The sequence below is a fragment of the Sturnus vulgaris genome, chromosome 6 (assembly GCF_052056855.1).
Source record: "Sturnus vulgaris isolate bStuVul1 chromosome 6, bStuVul1.hap1, whole genome shotgun sequence".
NCBI classification, from domain to species: Eukaryota; Metazoa; Chordata; class Aves; order Passeriformes; family Sturnidae; genus Sturnus; species Sturnus vulgaris.
This window is the reverse complement of record NC_142248.1, coordinates 25052700-25069540: the sequence shown is the minus strand read 5'-3', so window position 1 is coordinate 25069540 and position 16841 is coordinate 25052700. Positions and strand designations below refer to the sequence as shown.

The 16841-nt window shown below is 43.1% G+C and overlaps 2 long non-coding RNA genes across 2 annotated transcripts; both read left to right on the top strand.

Moving 5' to 3' along the window:
* The first annotated feature begins 1534 nt into the window (after positions 1-1534).
* LOC148223375 (uncharacterized) lies at positions 1535-3571 on the top strand. The gene is made up of 2 exons (XR_015804324.1): positions 1535-1642; positions 2397-3571. It is a non-coding gene; the product is annotated as an uncharacterized LOC148223375 (long non-coding RNA).
* A 6917-nt stretch (positions 3572-10488) lies between these two features.
* Positions 10489-12226, top strand: LOC148223374 (uncharacterized). The gene is made up of 3 exons (XR_015804622.1): positions 10489-10610; positions 11179-11255; positions 11375-12226. It is a non-coding gene; the product is annotated as an uncharacterized LOC148223374 (long non-coding RNA).
* Positions 12227-16841: the final 4615 nt, after the last annotated feature.

The window sequence follows — 16841 nt, the reverse complement described above, 5'->3', positions numbered from 1 at the left end:
AGAAAAAAAAAAAAAGGGGGCTTCATGGGCTCGGCTGCAGCGTGTGCCACCATGTGAGCTGGGAAGGTGGGGGAGTCTCTAATCCCTCGGGGTCAGGCCAGCTGCCAGGATCCAGCTCGTTCCCCAGCATGGCAACTCCACAGCTTCTCTCACACCCTTTGCAGGGCAGAGGCTGGCTGCCTGCAACCTCTCTTCTTGGGGCTTGTGTTCCAAGTAGCTGCAGGCACAGGAATGCCAAGTTTTATGTACACCTTCTTTTGGGAGGTCCAGGAAGCTTTTGTGACCTGGATAGACACTTAGCAGGCTCCAGGGGGAAGGTTGCATTGCCTAACTTGTCCCTATAATTGCTGGTGGTTTCATGCACCAACTTTGCCAGACCTGTGCTGGGCTGCTGATTTTCCTCTCTGTCAGGAAAAAGAAGTATAAAATTATATTTATGGACATAATAGGGATTTTTAATCAAAGCCACTCCAATGCTGGAGTGGCTCTCTTCAAAGCCAAGATATTCAACTTGCCCTCTACTGCATCCTTCTTTCAACTATGATTATTTTTGCATTACTATTGCTATTATGTCATAAATTGACGTCTTGTGTTCCTGTTTGTTATCTGGGGATTCTGCTCTAATCTTGACAATCGCTAATGCAGTGTAAATCCAGCGCGCTGGGTGATAATCTGGCTACATAAAAAAAAAAAAAAAAGAGGACTTTCTAGGCATAATCAAAACCTTTCACTTTAATATTGAGCACAATACTTTTACTATGAAATTGCATTTTCCCGAGCTCTTCTTCTCTACAGCTCAGAAGGATACCGTGCTCTCTTTGCCTCTAGATAAAGCAGGTGCTCAGTGGGATTTAGTGGGCAGGGTGCAGCATCTGGTCCCCGGCCCAGTGGAGAGCAGTTTGCGTCCTGTGCTCCAGTGACATCCAAAAGTTGGCAGGAGCCCTGCTCCTTCCCTGGCCCCGGCGGGGAATGCCTCCCCTTCGCCAAACAGACCTCTGGAGGATGGATGGGGACTTTCTTGGATTGCGTTAATTCCACACAGAAAGTAATTCAGTATGACTCATTTCTTATAGGTAGTAATTAGTGCCTGTTGAAACCCTGTTTTCCACCCAGATGTCCCTCCATGCCATTAAGTTGCTGTGCTCAGATCTGAGGAAGACCTGGGTCAGGGATCGGGGCGTGTGTTTCAGTCCCTTTCTCAGAGGGACATGAGAAAGGCATGAGCGCAGAAAGCACAGCAAGGCAGGGAGAGAAAATGCGTGGGGCGGGATGGTACGGATACTTCGCAAGAAGAAACGGCCCCCCAAACCCAGGCCACGGCTCTTTGCAGGCCCGGGCCCCGGGCAGCACGGGGGCTGCCCCACGCCGGCAGGGCGGGAGCGCCGCTGCCCCTCGGGGCCCTGTCCTGTCCTGTCCGCGCTGCCATCACGGCGGGCCGGGGCCGGGGCCGGGGCCGGGGCCGGGGCCGGGACGCCCGCGAGCGGGGCGGGCGCCCGGGTGTCGGTGGCGCGGCGTCCGGGAATGCGCCGCTGATCCTAAACAAGTTTGCCAGCCATGCTTTTCTCATGGCTCCCGCACAATGGCCCGTTTTCTGCCCACCTGCCGATTATGCTTAATTAGGCGAGGAGTTGATTAATTTGAGGTAATTGACAGCTAATTACAGGGCTGAGGGCTCATTAACTTGACGTCCTGTCTGAGGGAATCAGCTGGAGGGGGTCAGGTGATGTGCAGCTCCCCTCTGGTGCCCGCTTGCCGCCCACTCACCTGGGCGGCCCAGGGTGGGGACAAGTGAGGCTGCCCTGTGGGAGATGGGATGGCGGGGCCGTGGCCGCAGGGCGTCGGGAGGACAAACACCCCAGAGGGGACTCAGCGTGAGGGATGCTGCAGGGCAGGAGGGCTCCCTGTGGGGCTAAAGCAGGGGGAGAGGAGTTTGGAGGCTGGTGATGGGCTGGGAGCTCAAGGACAATAAGCCAAGCATGCAGGCAGGAAGGGAGAGAGATGTGCGTGGGATGAAGGCTCCCAAGGCTGCAGCTCCCTGTAGGCTGTGGCAGCAATCCTCCACCATGTCCATGGCCCCAGCAGGGTGTCCAGGGCGATGGAGGGATGCCACAGGTCCATCATTTCAGCAGGAGTCCACAGCAGCTGCCAGCAGGCTGGAAGCACCCATGCTTGCTGTACTGCAGGACATCATTAATCACTTCATGTTTGCATCATACTACTACTGATTGAAAAAAGGGAATATTTTTTCAGTAAGACTTTTCTCAGTTGCTCTTTGGTGCGTGCAAATAACAGGATAGCAAGAGAGCTGTTTGCCTAACATCCTATTGATCTCCCTCAATGGAAAATTCAGGCATGTCCTCTGGATTTACAAATGTATCCTTATCTCATTTTTGTAGAACTGGCAGGATCCCAGCAGAGAGAGGCTAAGTGACACAACCAAGGTTACATTGAAAATCTACACTGGTTCCAGCTTTTCGAGCCCTATACCCTGGGCCTTGACCATAAAACCATCTTCACCATTTTCAGCAAGCACAAGGCAGGTTACTTGAAGATGACTGCCAGATGTCTTATGGCAGCTCACAGATCTGGGATATTCCTGGCAATACTGAGGAGAGGGGCAGAGGATGCCTTTTTAAAAGACTGCCACCTAATTATGTCAGAGAGGATGCGGCTGGATAAATGTACTTGAAAGGTCACAAAGGTTTGCGATGGCTTCTTGTTGCTGTGGGAGGGCTCACCACCCTTCCTTAGACTCCATCTCATCTTCAGGAAGTCTTGCCCCAGGCATCATGGATGTAGTGCCTGGTTAGTAAGCTTGGATCAGGATTCAGTGGTAAGCCAATACAGAAAGTGGCTGAGAGGAGGACTGAGCAGTAAGCCATGCTGGTGAGCAGAATGACCACAGGGCACAGTAATAGCTGGACTGTTCGGGCAGACACAGGTTTCATTCATACCAAGGTATTTTGCACTGCTATGGGCAGTGGAGACTTGGATAACAGAAACTGAAGGAATGGGATCTCCTGGCAAAATTGCACACAACTCTTCTGGTGAAGAATCTAAGAAAACATCGTAAATCACAGTTTGACTTTACCACTGGGGCTCTTCAGCCAGAGGAAGCTGCATTGCAATTGTAACCTTCTCAGACACTTCCCTTCGCACACTGGCATCATTCCTCTGCCTCTGGCTCCTCTGAAAGTGCTATGCCATCCTCACATTCTTGGTGTGATCACAAGGGATGAAAAATACAGGTGTCTCATCTGCATATTGCTAGCAGTGGCTTTTAGAGACCTGACTAAACAACTTGGTTTGATATTCTGTTGTTACATTCCACAGCTAACTTGTACACTGCCCTTTATCCCTTTGAAATAATGTTTCATTTTCAATCTCTCTTGTTTAAATTTCATGGAGTTGGGTAAAGCTGACTGTTCTCTGTGGAAATCATTATTTAATACCTTTCTCCTATTTGTTGTTCCTTCTTTCTACCCTAAACACACCTGGCCTGGGTGATGATTCATGGTACAGAGGCCAAATGGACCCATGTGACAAATAAATTTTGCTCACTTGCTTAGAACCTTTCCCGTGTCTGTCTCTTTCAGGAGAAGGTGTCCATAATTTAAGTTGCATTTGAGAGGAGAACACCCCAACAACTTTTATAGTGGCATTTATCATTTAGAACCTGGGAGAGGAGTTATTTGGAGGAGCCCAGACAGGTAGTTTCCTCTTTTTCTCCCTAAATCCATTGTTGAAATTGGCTAAACCTTGGCCATTTCTCATTTTGACTATTACAAGGCTGTTGCCTTGTAGTGTAAATACAAAGGCTGTACATTGGTGCAATAATATTAAGCATTAGGCTTAGCACTGGGTTACCTCCTCATGAATTTCTTCCTCTTTTCTGTGTTGACACAGGTTTCAAAGAGTGATGAAGGAATCTCATAAACAGGGATACATTTAACCATATACATTTTCTGTGAGCTCATGTAGCGTTATCATCAGCTTACGGATGGAGTGCTAGGATGGAGGCAGATTAAGTGGTTGCCCCCATTTAACAGGATGTCTGAGGTAGATCCAGATAGGAAAAATGTATTCTGCACGTTTTAATTCACTGAACCTTCAGACCTCTTTCTTGCTGTTGAAAGCCTCACCCACCAAATGCCACAGTGTCATGCTGAGTTCCTTTCAGAAGAAGGAATGTTTCATAGGGTCCATAACTCTTCTGAGGTCTAAGCTTTAAGAGAACTGCCTTTTTGGTACTGATTATTTGCCTGAATTCCCAAGAAATATCTGGAAGCCAGAAGTCCCACATACCATCCCTGGAAGTATTACAAAAGCATGTAGATGTGGTGCTTAGGGATATGGTGGCAGACCTGTCAGAGTTACCTTAATGGTTGGATTCAGTCTTAGAGGTCTTTTCCAACGTTCATGATTCTGTGATAACTGAGTCAGGAGCTCCTTCTGTCTGTAAGGAAATTGCTGAGCCCAGTCTTAGGGGGCTAGTTCTAGTAGCAGGAAATTCTACACAGTTCTAAAGCTCTGGGTAAGCAGTAACAGATCTGATCTTTGAGGAAGTGGTAAGTAGACTAGGATTGTCATACTGATGTAAGAATCAGGATATCATAGGATCATTTATTTGAGAGGTGTTTCCTCAGAGAAATCCATCCTATAACAGTATATTGTGACTTGGGCTGATGTCATTTCAGCCAGGGAGACTGGTTTTTTATATATAACAAGCTATTGGTATTTAAATACAGGTCACTTGTACATCCATAATTCCATTAAATTTAGGCAAACTCCTTTCTGTACTAAGTCTGTGGATGCTGGAGAAAAAAAAAATTGGAAAAGTGTGTAATACCAGTAGTTTGTTTTACAGTAGTAAAAGTGCAAGTAATCCCTACACAAACTAGACATAAGCTTTACAGGTAAGTTAGCAGAATGGAAACTATTGCTGTGATCAATGACAGGGTAACCTGTTAGAATTTAATTTACTTTTTATCTCAGAAGTTTTGGCTTTGGAATTGTCTTGTTCTTGGGAATCCAAAAGAGGAGGAAGTCTTAGCAAATTGTTTGTCTGAGGGAGGCAAGACTACCATTTTGGAAAGCAATCTGGACTTTCAGCAGGTTGGAGTGTTTTAGAAAGCTGATTACCTGAGCAGTGGCAAGGATGCCGTTGCTGATACCTGGGCCAGCACAAGATGCTGCAGCAGTCATTTGTGTCACTGGATGAGAACTGTGCTCAGATGGCAACCACAGTTTGTTCCTTGGTAGCCTTTCTGTTGCTTTCCTCTTTGGATATAGCTCAGGTATTTCAAGGAGGAAGAGCATTAGATGTAAAACACTAAGATTTTCTTGACTACATCTGTTCTTCTCTGATCTGGCAGATACAAGCAGTTGTTCAGCACTAACATCCCTGCACCACGTGTCCATCCACAAAGGCCTACCTCATAACTGCATTTGCAGCTGAAGCTGTGTCTGAATCTGTCCACACCACCTTCTGTAATCAGTGACTTCTAAAAGAGAGACCTGCCGATTCTCCAGTTTCTCCATTTAATTTGGGTACCTCTGCAGCATGAGATAATACAACACGCTGAGAGGACTGCTCTGAACCTGAGGAGTGGGAATGCCTGGAGGGAGAGCTTCTGATTTTTCTGAAATATTTCCAGCTTTTCTTCATACCTAAGAATTTCTTCTGTAACATATGGAGGGAGTGGCCCCCCAAAATAAGCTCTTTCTATTGAGTGTGGCTCCAGAAACATTTTTTTTCACATACACAGAGCCTGCATGAAGTAGCTCAAAATTATGATGCCAACATCAGAAGCTTGATGAAACGTTGCTTTAAAATCCATGTCATAACTGCTATGTATATGCCCCTGTTTGTACATCTTTCTATTGGGACCTACTCTGCAAGGCTGGATGACAACTCTCCCAAAGCAATTATAAGGCTGAATTTTAAGTCATGATCCTGCTAAACAGTGTCAAAAACTAACAAATATCCATAGCCCATGTTTACACCAAGCAGGTCAACCTCCAGTTCTGAAGTTCAAAGAAAGTTATTTTTCTGGTGCTTCCTATGTAAGTGACATAACTCCCAGTCACCAGAAAACCAGCTTGTATTTTCAGCTTAAATGAGACCTCAGGATCAAAGTTCTACAGTTCCAACCCAAATGCAGTACACGATGTACAAATTTCTGATCCACATACTTAACTTCATGTGCCTGAGAAGCCAGTTAGCAGAAGAGTGTACACAGCTGCACAGACGTTTTATATAATTTCAAACATCTTTCACCTTGAAGGGCTGCTAAGTAACTATTCTCTATCAGTATCTGCATTTCAGAAGAGAAGATACCTGATCGATTGCCTTGCTCAGGAGTAAGAGGGTTACTGTAATTATCTTGTTTGCAAGAAAAATAAGAACATTTATCTCATTTTAAGTTAGCAGAAGGAATAGAAATTGTGAAATTTATCATTAGCACAAATGTATTTTTATTTTGCTGATGAATAAATGTTGAATGCCTGACCTTGGTGCTAGTATTGTTCCCATTATTTCTGTAGGAATTTTATATTAAATTTTCCTTTAAATGTTGGAATTTTTCAAGACATTTGACCAACCCAAATAAAAACAAACCACCTTATGTGTCCTGCATTTTAACATTTTGAGGTGAGAGAACCAAAAGCGGTCAGTTTCCATGCTGTAAAAAATAAAGATTATTTTTGAACATTTAGCTTAGATGACGCTATGTTCATGCACAGCAGTGCTGATCTGTTGCAAACTTGTTTTGAATTAAATTGGAGAGTCCCAAGGGGGATCTTATATCTAATTTGTTTGAAGTTGCTGCAAGGCAGTGTGAACCACAAGGATGAAAGAGAAGGAAACCTTTCTCTTTTTAGATCAGGAGGTCACTGGGAGTATTAGTCTCCTAGAGTGCCCCAGAGCTGTTGGTCACCTTGAAAAAAGTAAAAGACCAAGTGAGTTCCTCTTTCCTAGAATCCATCTCTCTGTACCTCCAAGTAAGGACCAAAAGTTCAGAGTGAAGAAGGCACTTTGGCAAACATGGGACTGGCATGGGGGTATTGGATGAATTGCAGTCCAACAGCACAAGTCAGGCACAAGCATCAAAAGGTTTGACCCTGACTTCTGACTAAGGCACTGACAGTACCTCCTGTAGACCTGGAAAAGTGACTCTGAGAAAAGAAGTACAGGGACAGCTGATTCTGAGTATCTACCCATACCTTCTCCCAGCTAAAGGTATTTTGAAGTTATGTAAGTGCAAGACATGAGAAGACATCAGATACTTAGCCCTTGAAAGTACAGACTGTTTACTTGGTATAGCTCCAAGCTGGGATTTATAACCAGCCTGGTAGGACAGCTTCTCAGAATTTATAGGGGCTGACTACTTAGGCATTATTTTGATGACCAGTCTTCAATCCAGTGCTGACACAAAATTAATTTACTGTTCTGATAATATAGTGTTCATTTTGTTAGCTTCCCCCAATAATACTTATAGGTTACATATGTATACAAATATGGATGTAGCTTATTTGGATGCTATTTTTATTTAATCTTAGGTTAAGATTTTTATGGACATTATAATAAAACCATGTACAAATGCCCTCTTGATATTTACTCAGTAGGCAATAACAATTGACCAGAATGGATATTGCCAGGCAATAAGTGAACTGGATTCACTTAAGAAGTCCATGATTTCACACGTTTGTTTCACTGACAGCACATTTGGCTCATCAGCTCTGTAACACCCTGCCTGTACACTCAAGTTTTCAGGACAAAAGAGACATCTATCCACTTGCTGCAAGGAAAATGACAAATATTACTTTTTTTGTCACAGACAATAATTTTGTTATGTTACAAAAACTAGGAAGCTGACTAGGGGAAAGGAATTGTGCTATTAATCATTAAAACAAAACAAACAAAGCAAATTTGGAGTTCCCAGGAATATCTATAGCCAGTAAAACAAAAGAATTTTTTTAAAATGGGGGGAAAATTGCTAACCACTCAGAGATAAGAAAACAAGCATTTGTACTAGGGATTTCTAAAGAACAAATTGTGCTGGAGAAACCTGATTGCTTTTTAAAATAGAATTACAAAATTAGTGGATGATGGGAACACGATGGATTTGATACATTTGGATTTTAGTGAAGACTTGATACATAAATCCTACTCAAAATTAATGCAAATGGGTTTGGCTACACCACTAGATGGAATGAAAAATTGGCTGGAGACCCACAAATAAAGGATAACGATGCATTAAAAGGTATTGTGTTAGCAGGAGAGATCTCCCTCCCAGAGATCAGCAGTCAGCTCTGTCCTATTTAGCACCTCTTGACATGACACCTTCTGCCTGAAAATCAGGAAATTTTGTTAAGAGAGTGAAATACGGAAGGACATGAGGGATAGAGCAGCTGAAAATAAAATGGCCTGCCAGTAAAAATACAAGTATTGTCCAAACCACAGTGTAGAGTCACAAGGAGGTCCCTAGAAAACACCAGATGAGAATAACTGCAACAGGAACCAATGAGATAAGAATTAGCTCTGTAGCACAGCAGAAAAACAGCTGAAGTGTTTGAGTAACAGAGCTACAATTCACCCCAGAAGGCTTTTGCAGTATTTTTGTCCCATAAATGCTTTCAGTGAGGTTCCAGGCAGGTTTGGATGGTGTAGCTGGTAGGGCAGCTCCTGGAATCTCTTTTGTTGCATGCTGGAGACAAAACTGCTGTAAGAGAATTTTCTCCCCAGAAACAAGCAGTGTGGATACAGTGAAGTCAGCCTGATTTGGGAGGAGGGCTTTAAACAGATCCTTGTTCATTTTTTAAAAATTATAAAACCAGGGAAGGAAATGGCAATAAAGCAAATTAAATGTATTAACACAGACATAAATCCCCATTTTCCTAATGTTTTCCCATTCTCTATCACTCACTCTGTCCATTTGCAATTTCAGCTATTAATCATCTAATCTTAGCATCCATCCACAGGTGTACATGGGTGTCCCAATGACTTTTGAACTTGTAGGCTAATTTCAGACAATTTTCCAAGTAGGCAATGCATATCTGTACATTTCAGTACATTTTATTACATTTATTGTCTAAGAAAGAAATCCAATGTGTCAGCATACCTCCTGTAAGGTATCAGAGAATCCACACATGATGCAGTCTTGAGAGACACATCCACAAGGAAAACCACACTTCCCTTGGCTGGTGCCACTGCTCATGAAACTTACTATTTTCTGTGACCTCCTTCTTGCTGGAAACCACCACCTCTTCCTATTTTTGATTTTTTCATTATTTTTCTTCTTATATTGCATTTATAACAGTCTGCCTCCAGTCTGTCTCCTTCACTCCTTTGCATTTGCTCCAACCTCCTGCCCATGCCTTGCTGTCTTTCAAAATGTACTTTTTTACCTATCTTGGTCTCCTGTCCTCTAAGTTCCTGTTTCTCAGTCCCTAATTCTTCTCACTTACCTGTATTTTTCTTTCAGTCTTCCATATCACTTTATTTCCACAGTCCTCTCCCACCAAAATAACTTGCTAATAATATTTTGATACTTGCTAATAAAATCCCTGTAAACTTTACCCAGATGCATACACAAATGGGGTACACTAATATCTATTGCAGCAAATTTCTCCCTTTCCAAATTATTGAAGTGAATGAGAGAAATTATCTCTCTTTTGTTAGAAAAAATAGTTATAAGCCCCCTAAAGAGCTGAAGTGATCATTTTAATGTTCTGTGTGAAGGCAGGATCAGATCCACAGATCATCAGAGCAATAGCAAGATTTTCAACATGGTTAAATTAGGAAAATTACATTTTTCCTGCATGGGTTTGTCAGCAAACATTTGGACTGAACAAGTATGGAATTACATGAAATCTGCAAAGTAGCACTTACACCCTCTGTGCCTGAGTGTAAAAGGCTCAGCAAGGTCAGAGTAAGTGTTCTACATCAGTGAAGATGTTTTATTATTTGCAGGGTCTCCATAATCCTCATAGCTCTCTCCTAAATATGTGCGTACACCATACACACTGTGGCAGTTAACAGTGCTGTGAAAAAGCTTAATTTTTAGAGTTCTATTTTTAAATTCTCAAACCTTTAACACTGCATAAAGTCACTCAAAAATTAAATTCATAGAATAGTTCTTAGAGGTCTTTAAAAAAAAACAATTAAAATGTCTGGTATTGCATCGTAATTTATTGTTATTTAAATTTCTTATGCCTGTTGGTTGCTTAAGCATTTGCATTTCTATTTCTTTCTTTACTTTAAAGCCCACATCTATTTAATGAAACAACAAACCAGATGGGAAGCAGTGGAAGGGCAACTCGACTGTGGCTAAGAAGTTACTGGGTTTGAACTGTGCCAGATTACCTCTAACAAGACTTTACATCTTGATGTCTCCTTTTCTTCTTCCATCTTTTTACTGTTTCATCTTCTCATAACCTCTCAGGAGGACAGAAACGTTCACCTAATTATGTGTTTTCCCTGATGCAGAGCACAATAGAGTTTTGATGCTTGCTGAGGTCACCATGAATTCAATGACTTTAGTAGTGCAGTTGAGAACTCAAACTGCTGAAGAGATGTCCTCCAAACACCACTCCCGCCCACAGGCCAGGTACCATACTCCTTACCTTCATGTTACATGAATGCCAGGAGGTCTTGATGAAAGCCACAAGATGCCATTGCACCCTTTCCCTCCATCTGCATATTTTCTTGAGTACTGTTAATCTGTATGATGGATGTTCTTTATCAGAATGCCATCCTCAAAAAGACACAAAACCAATACTTTTTAATGCTCAGTGGATCCTTATTTGCATTTGGAAGTCAGAAATTTGACATTATATTATCCATACAGCAAGATGGCAGGCCAGTCAAATAGAGGTGTTAAAAGCAAGGACACCAATACTTCCTTGGGCAAAGAAACAGAGATAAATTGGAAAAACCAGCAGTGTGTCTTTTCTCCTGGTGCCTGCCAGTAAAGCCCAATCTCTTGAGGAAGGCCTGACATGGGAAGTGTCACAATCTTTACACAAGGAGGCGACTTGACTCCTGAGCTTCCACAGGGCAAAAATGGAGATGGGTGTGATGGCCTTTTGTTTTCTTCCAGTGATTTGTGACTCCTCCTTAGACCAAGACTGAAGTGGCCACATGGTGTAACTAGGCAGTTGTTTTTTCCTTTTCAGAAACTGTTCTGCTGTGACACCAGAAAGCAGTGCAGACATGGGCTTCACTGAGCATCCACGAGAGAGCCTCAGCTCAGGTAGAGTGTTCAGACCTTTGTCTCTGCCTCTTTCTATTTGTGAGGCAGCATAAAAGCTGCCAGCTCACTGGGGTAAGGCAGGAGCAATAAAGCTTTTCTCCTTTCCTTCTGGGTTTTAGTAAGAGGATTATACATCTCCTCCTTCTAGAATAAACCTCTTTGCAGAGAAGATACTTCTCAAGCCCTCTTTGGAGATCAGGCTCCTAAGATCAATACTCCTAAGATTCAAGCCATCACAGCAGCCAGTAGGAAATGAACCCCAGTAAAAAGGGAAAGGCTTTTATAGCTCTGCAGGACTGCAGGGCTTGGACATAGGGTACACACTGCCATGGCAAAAGGATCCTTGTTTGGTTCACAGCTATTGGAGACAGAAAAAACAAGGAGGCACAAGCACAAGTCAGAGTTCAAGCTCCATCCAAGATGACAGGAGACTGTTGCCAGAGACTTGGAAGCACGCAAACCCTCCTGCTGGAACAGCTTCACCACCAGAGGAAAAAAACCCAAGAAACTAAAGAGGGAACCTCTTGCAACTTTAACCCTTGACAAAGGATGTCTGAGAACAGTACCCAAGCATGTCTGAGTGCATGAAATGAGTACATTGTTAAAAGAGAGAAAGCAAATCAAAAGGTTTAAGACATGGTTATATGTTTTACTATTTAGCCCAAAGCTTTAGAATGATCATAACATCCAAATCAAACTTAATCACTAATACATTCCCATAACTTTGGAAACATCAACCAGCAATTAACTTGTGCAAGTTACCCTGTTTATAAAACACCTATGTGTTAAAATGAAAGTCTGTGTGACGAGTTAATAAAACTACTTACTTCCACTTCCTCAGCACACACTATTCTTCCCTTCTGCTGAGGCCATCTCAACTGCTGTGACACTACAGACCTGTTCTGGCTCCTGCTTCATCTTCTGTCTCTCTCTATTCCCTCTGTAGTAGGTCACTGACTGCTGTCACTCTCTCACTGTAGTAGTTTCAGGTTAATGGCATGAAAGCACACATTTTGGTTTTAGCATTTTCTATGGCTCCTTTGGTCATAATCTTCACCTACATTAACTTTTGTGCATCGTTTCAATGTTGCCTAACTGCCTTTTGGAGCAAAACAATCATCCTGATTTGTACGTACATCTTGCTTTTCACCTCAGACCACAAGCATCCCATCTTCAACACACAGAGGAATAGTCAGATTCACCTCCATGTCATCTCTCATTTTTTCCAGCTTTCCCTTTCCTGGCCACACGGAGAGCTGTGATGATCATAACAACTCACAGGATATTTCTTTCTTGATGGCACCTGGAGGTCCTGGCAATTCCTCAGCTCTCTCCTTGCTACCCACTTTCCAGGGGCAAAAGCTGACACATTGTCCTCTATGTGAAGGGTCACCGGGGAGAAAGGACTGCTGGAGCTGGACCTGCTGCTACTGCAGCACTGTGTCCTTTCCATCCCTCTGATGACCATTTTACTTGTTCTGCACTTCTGGACGGCTGATGGATGCATCACACATAACTCCCTTTCTGCTTGTACACACAGTGTTTGCCTGGCTTGCCCAGCGAGATGGTTCGGTTTTGGAAGCACCAGGTGCAGCTGCTGGGACCGCTGGTTGGAGAAACATTTGCCTCCTGAGCCCGTTAATTAGCACAGTAACGGTAACTGTGCTCCATTAGCCAACCCATGTGGTCAAGTCCCCTCTCCGTCCACCAACCTTGCCCTTAATGAGAGCTGGAAGAGGGACACTCACAAAACACTGCCTCAGAATAATATTCGGCTTTGTCCACGCCGGTAACGAGAGCTGACAGGATCACTACGTCCATTTCTCTTCTAATTAGCACACTTCCAGCTCGGCCTGAGCCAGCAGCCAGAGAAAAGCGATCGGACAACCGTACCGAATCACAAACACAAAGAGGCCCATTCCCCGTAATTAGGTGAGACAATCCCTCAGTCTTTTCTCGGCTGGAGCTTGCCGGTAAGACTCTCGCTGTTTTGGTAAGTCCCAGCAACACAAGTTACACGTCTCCCCAGGACACTAATAAGCCCCTAATTGTCTTCCGCTTCACACGGCTCGTACCATAGGTCTGACTTGGGGGAATTCTTCTAACGAGCGGCAGCCAGCACTCCCTGCGCCGCAGACGGACAGGGAGCCGCCTCCCGGGCACCGGCAGGAGAAGGGGGACGGGGAGAAACAGCCAGAAAAGCAATCCAGGCGCTGGGGCCCAGCTACGTGGCACGGGGCCAGGAGCTGGGCATCAGCCACACGGCACTGGGGACATGGGCCTTCTCCATCCTTTCTCCATCTCCACCGTCCACTTCCATGCCGGGATCCTGAATTCAGCTCTCTAGACTGTCTTATCCTCTGTCGTCTCCAGCGGTACACAGGTACTTGCACTTCCACACAGAAAAGCACCACCAAAACCAAATGTCTGACTGCAAAGATTTGCCTCCAGTGTCTGCTAAGGCTTGCTGCGAGCTGCCCTTAGAGAAATGCTGCAGCTGGCATGGGTTTTTCTCCAGTGAGGCCTTGCCATGAGTCTGCCCCATAGTTAGGCACAGTTCAGTGTGTAAACAAGATCCCATCAGTTCTCATGTAAAAGAACACGGGCTGGGTATCAAGGACAGGTTTCTAAAGATTCTCACAAAATTATTAAAAGCATGAGTTGTGAGGTGGGTAGGAGACCCTAGCTCAAGGTCTCCTATCAAAACAAGGCAAAGAAAGACACATAGTCCCTCTAATTTTCAACCTGACACTTTCTTCAGAAAGCATCATCAACCAAATATTTTTCAGCAAAACATTTTCCCTAATTTTTGATTACAAGCTCATATTGAGCAAAATACCACTGCTGATCCTACTAAGGATACTTGTGGCCTGCAGATCCATTTGCCTTCTATGCAGTTGATTACAAACTGATCCCTTCTGCAAATCAGGGCTCACCCTGATTTCTCCCACAACGGGCCTCAACAGAAGCAATTTGTCCCATTTTTACATGTGCTATTTTGCCTTCAGTGTGCAAAGCAGGAGGAAAAACCTAAGACAGGGTGACAAGCTGATCCATACAGAGTACAAGAGAAAGACAGGTGCCATTGCTTTCTCTGAAAGGCAATTTGAGGTAATATATATACATATATATAGTATATGCATATAGTATATACATATATAACTATATATAACTAAAGAGTTACTTTAATATAGAGAGAGGAAAACAAACTGAAAGCCATAATACCAGGCAGCCTGAGCATCTGTGCCCACTTGGGTTGCTCTTGGCCCTCATTCTCATGTAGCTGGTAAGCTCTCTTCCTGCCTTTTCATACATAGCCTGCTGTATTTTGGGCTATCGTAAAAGATGGCAAGTGGCAAATGGCTGCTTCAAATTTAGCTTAAAATTCTGTGATTAGGAAGAAAATTCTATGATAAGGAGCCTGCAATTTTTGAGAGGGAAATCTTCCCTCACATATAAGTGTCTGCAAGCACAAAATTTAATTACCCTATATTATTACGCCTACTCATCAGCTATGGGCCACAGAGCCAGCCTTTCAAGTGATACAGAACCAAGTCAAGTACTTTGTCCTCACAGAGATCTGGTCAATAAATAAGGTGCAAGGTCATTCTTATTACCCATTTTTTCTACTAGCAATTAAGTAAAGGCTTTCAAGCTCAGCCCTCTTCCTCTTTTCTGTTCCTTGCTGAGGTGTCTATAACAGAGACAGGCAGGGAGCATTCTGGCTTCACTGGTCACTGATCTGTATTATAGGAATCAGCAGGCAGGGCAGAGGTCAACCACACAAACCCAACAAGAAAACGCCTATTCTGTACACTCATCAGCTGCCTGGAGTCAGTCATCCTCCTCAAAGAGACACAACGGAAAAGGTCAAGTCTAAAAACCAGCAGTTTCAGTGGATGATGAAGTCAAGATGTGAAGGGACCCTGCCATGCTGAAAATCCAGCACAATCTAAATAAAATTGGCATTGTTGCACATATTGTATGCAGAATGTGGATTACACTCTATAACAACTGGATCAGTCTGGATCTCTGGCTACTTAACCTTTTAACTATCTTTATGTGGACTTTACGATTGGCCACAATGATTTGAGTTCAGAATATTGCATTTCACATCCTTCTGAACAAAATTCAAAGCACTGATGTAAAGACTGGCTTGCAGAAATAACATGTCTTTAGAATAGGTTTGATTCCAAGAAGCACTGCATTATGTAGAAACAAAAAGATTCAGTCTTTTTCCTTTCCCTACCCTTAATTTTGTCTCTCTTTTTAGATTTTTTTTTCTTGCCTTCTAAAAATACCAAGGTGCATCTCTTATCAGGGAATGTACGTTTGGCATCACATATGCAACACCTTTTGGATGTATCTGGCACCGTGGCTGATGTATATGCTGGGATGTGCACGTAGGGTGAGGACTTTGGTATTTTTGTGGTGGGAAGGTTTTGCTATAGTGGTAACAGAAATATGTTTACAAGATTTGCATTTGTTCTTCTAATAATTTTTATCCAGCTCAGAGTTGTTGCTCCATGGGAAGTTCCTGTCCAACTGTAATGCTCCTGGGCTGAAGATACAGAGACAACCTTCTAGAAAATTGTCTTTCAATGAATTATCATCTTCTACTACAGATTATTTAATGACTTGTTCAAAAGTGTCAGTATAGACTGGCACATGAAGATGGGGGTACAACACTGAGAGGATTATTTTCATGCTCTATCAAGTTTGTATGCCATGTTCAGATAGTTCACTTAATGATGTGACACGTTTTCTCACTACAAGTACCCTTATTGCCTGAGGTTCTTACTTAGGAGAAACTCAAACGTGAAGAAGCTTGAAGTTCTACACAAGAGATTGTACCTCTGGTGTTTTTGAATCACTGCTGGTTCCAGGGGAGCGCATGCATCACTTTCTGCAACAGTAATTTGCAAGTGGTCTTTTTCTTTTGATTATATATATCTAACAATTTATATTAGTTTAGAAGTACTACAGAAATGTTTATGAGAAGTTACTGAACTTTTGAGAGGCCAGGATTTCAGACCATGTGACAAAGACAAAATTTACCATTTTCACACACTGCATAGGCTGATGATGGAATTGCCAGGTGTCAATTCATCAGCACGAACTGGTTGGCATCACTGTTACTGTGATTTGGAAAAATCCTTGTTTGCCCAGTACTAGTTACTGTAGGTGAAGTGGATGAGATCAGCTGCAAATCTAGCTGATGATCCTCCTCTTAGAGATACTCAAGATTTAGGCCCCGATGCTGTGAAAGAAAACAGCAGAGTAACAAAATACAAGCTGCAATTAGGACGTACACACTTCACAGTATGTTTGCACTAAGAGTACTCTGCAATTGGTTATGTCTGCTCAGGCTGTAATAGAAGACAGACAACCGAACACTGAACACAAGCAAGGTGAACATAACCACGGAACAAAAACATAGTAGAACCTGAAAAAATCACGAGTAGTGCACAAAGAGCAAAGAAGAAAAAATCCAAACAACTGTTCCTGACAATAAAAGAAATGAAAGGTTCAAAACGGAATTATCAGGTAAGCAGATTTAAAACAACTTCCTTCCCCCCGTTTTTT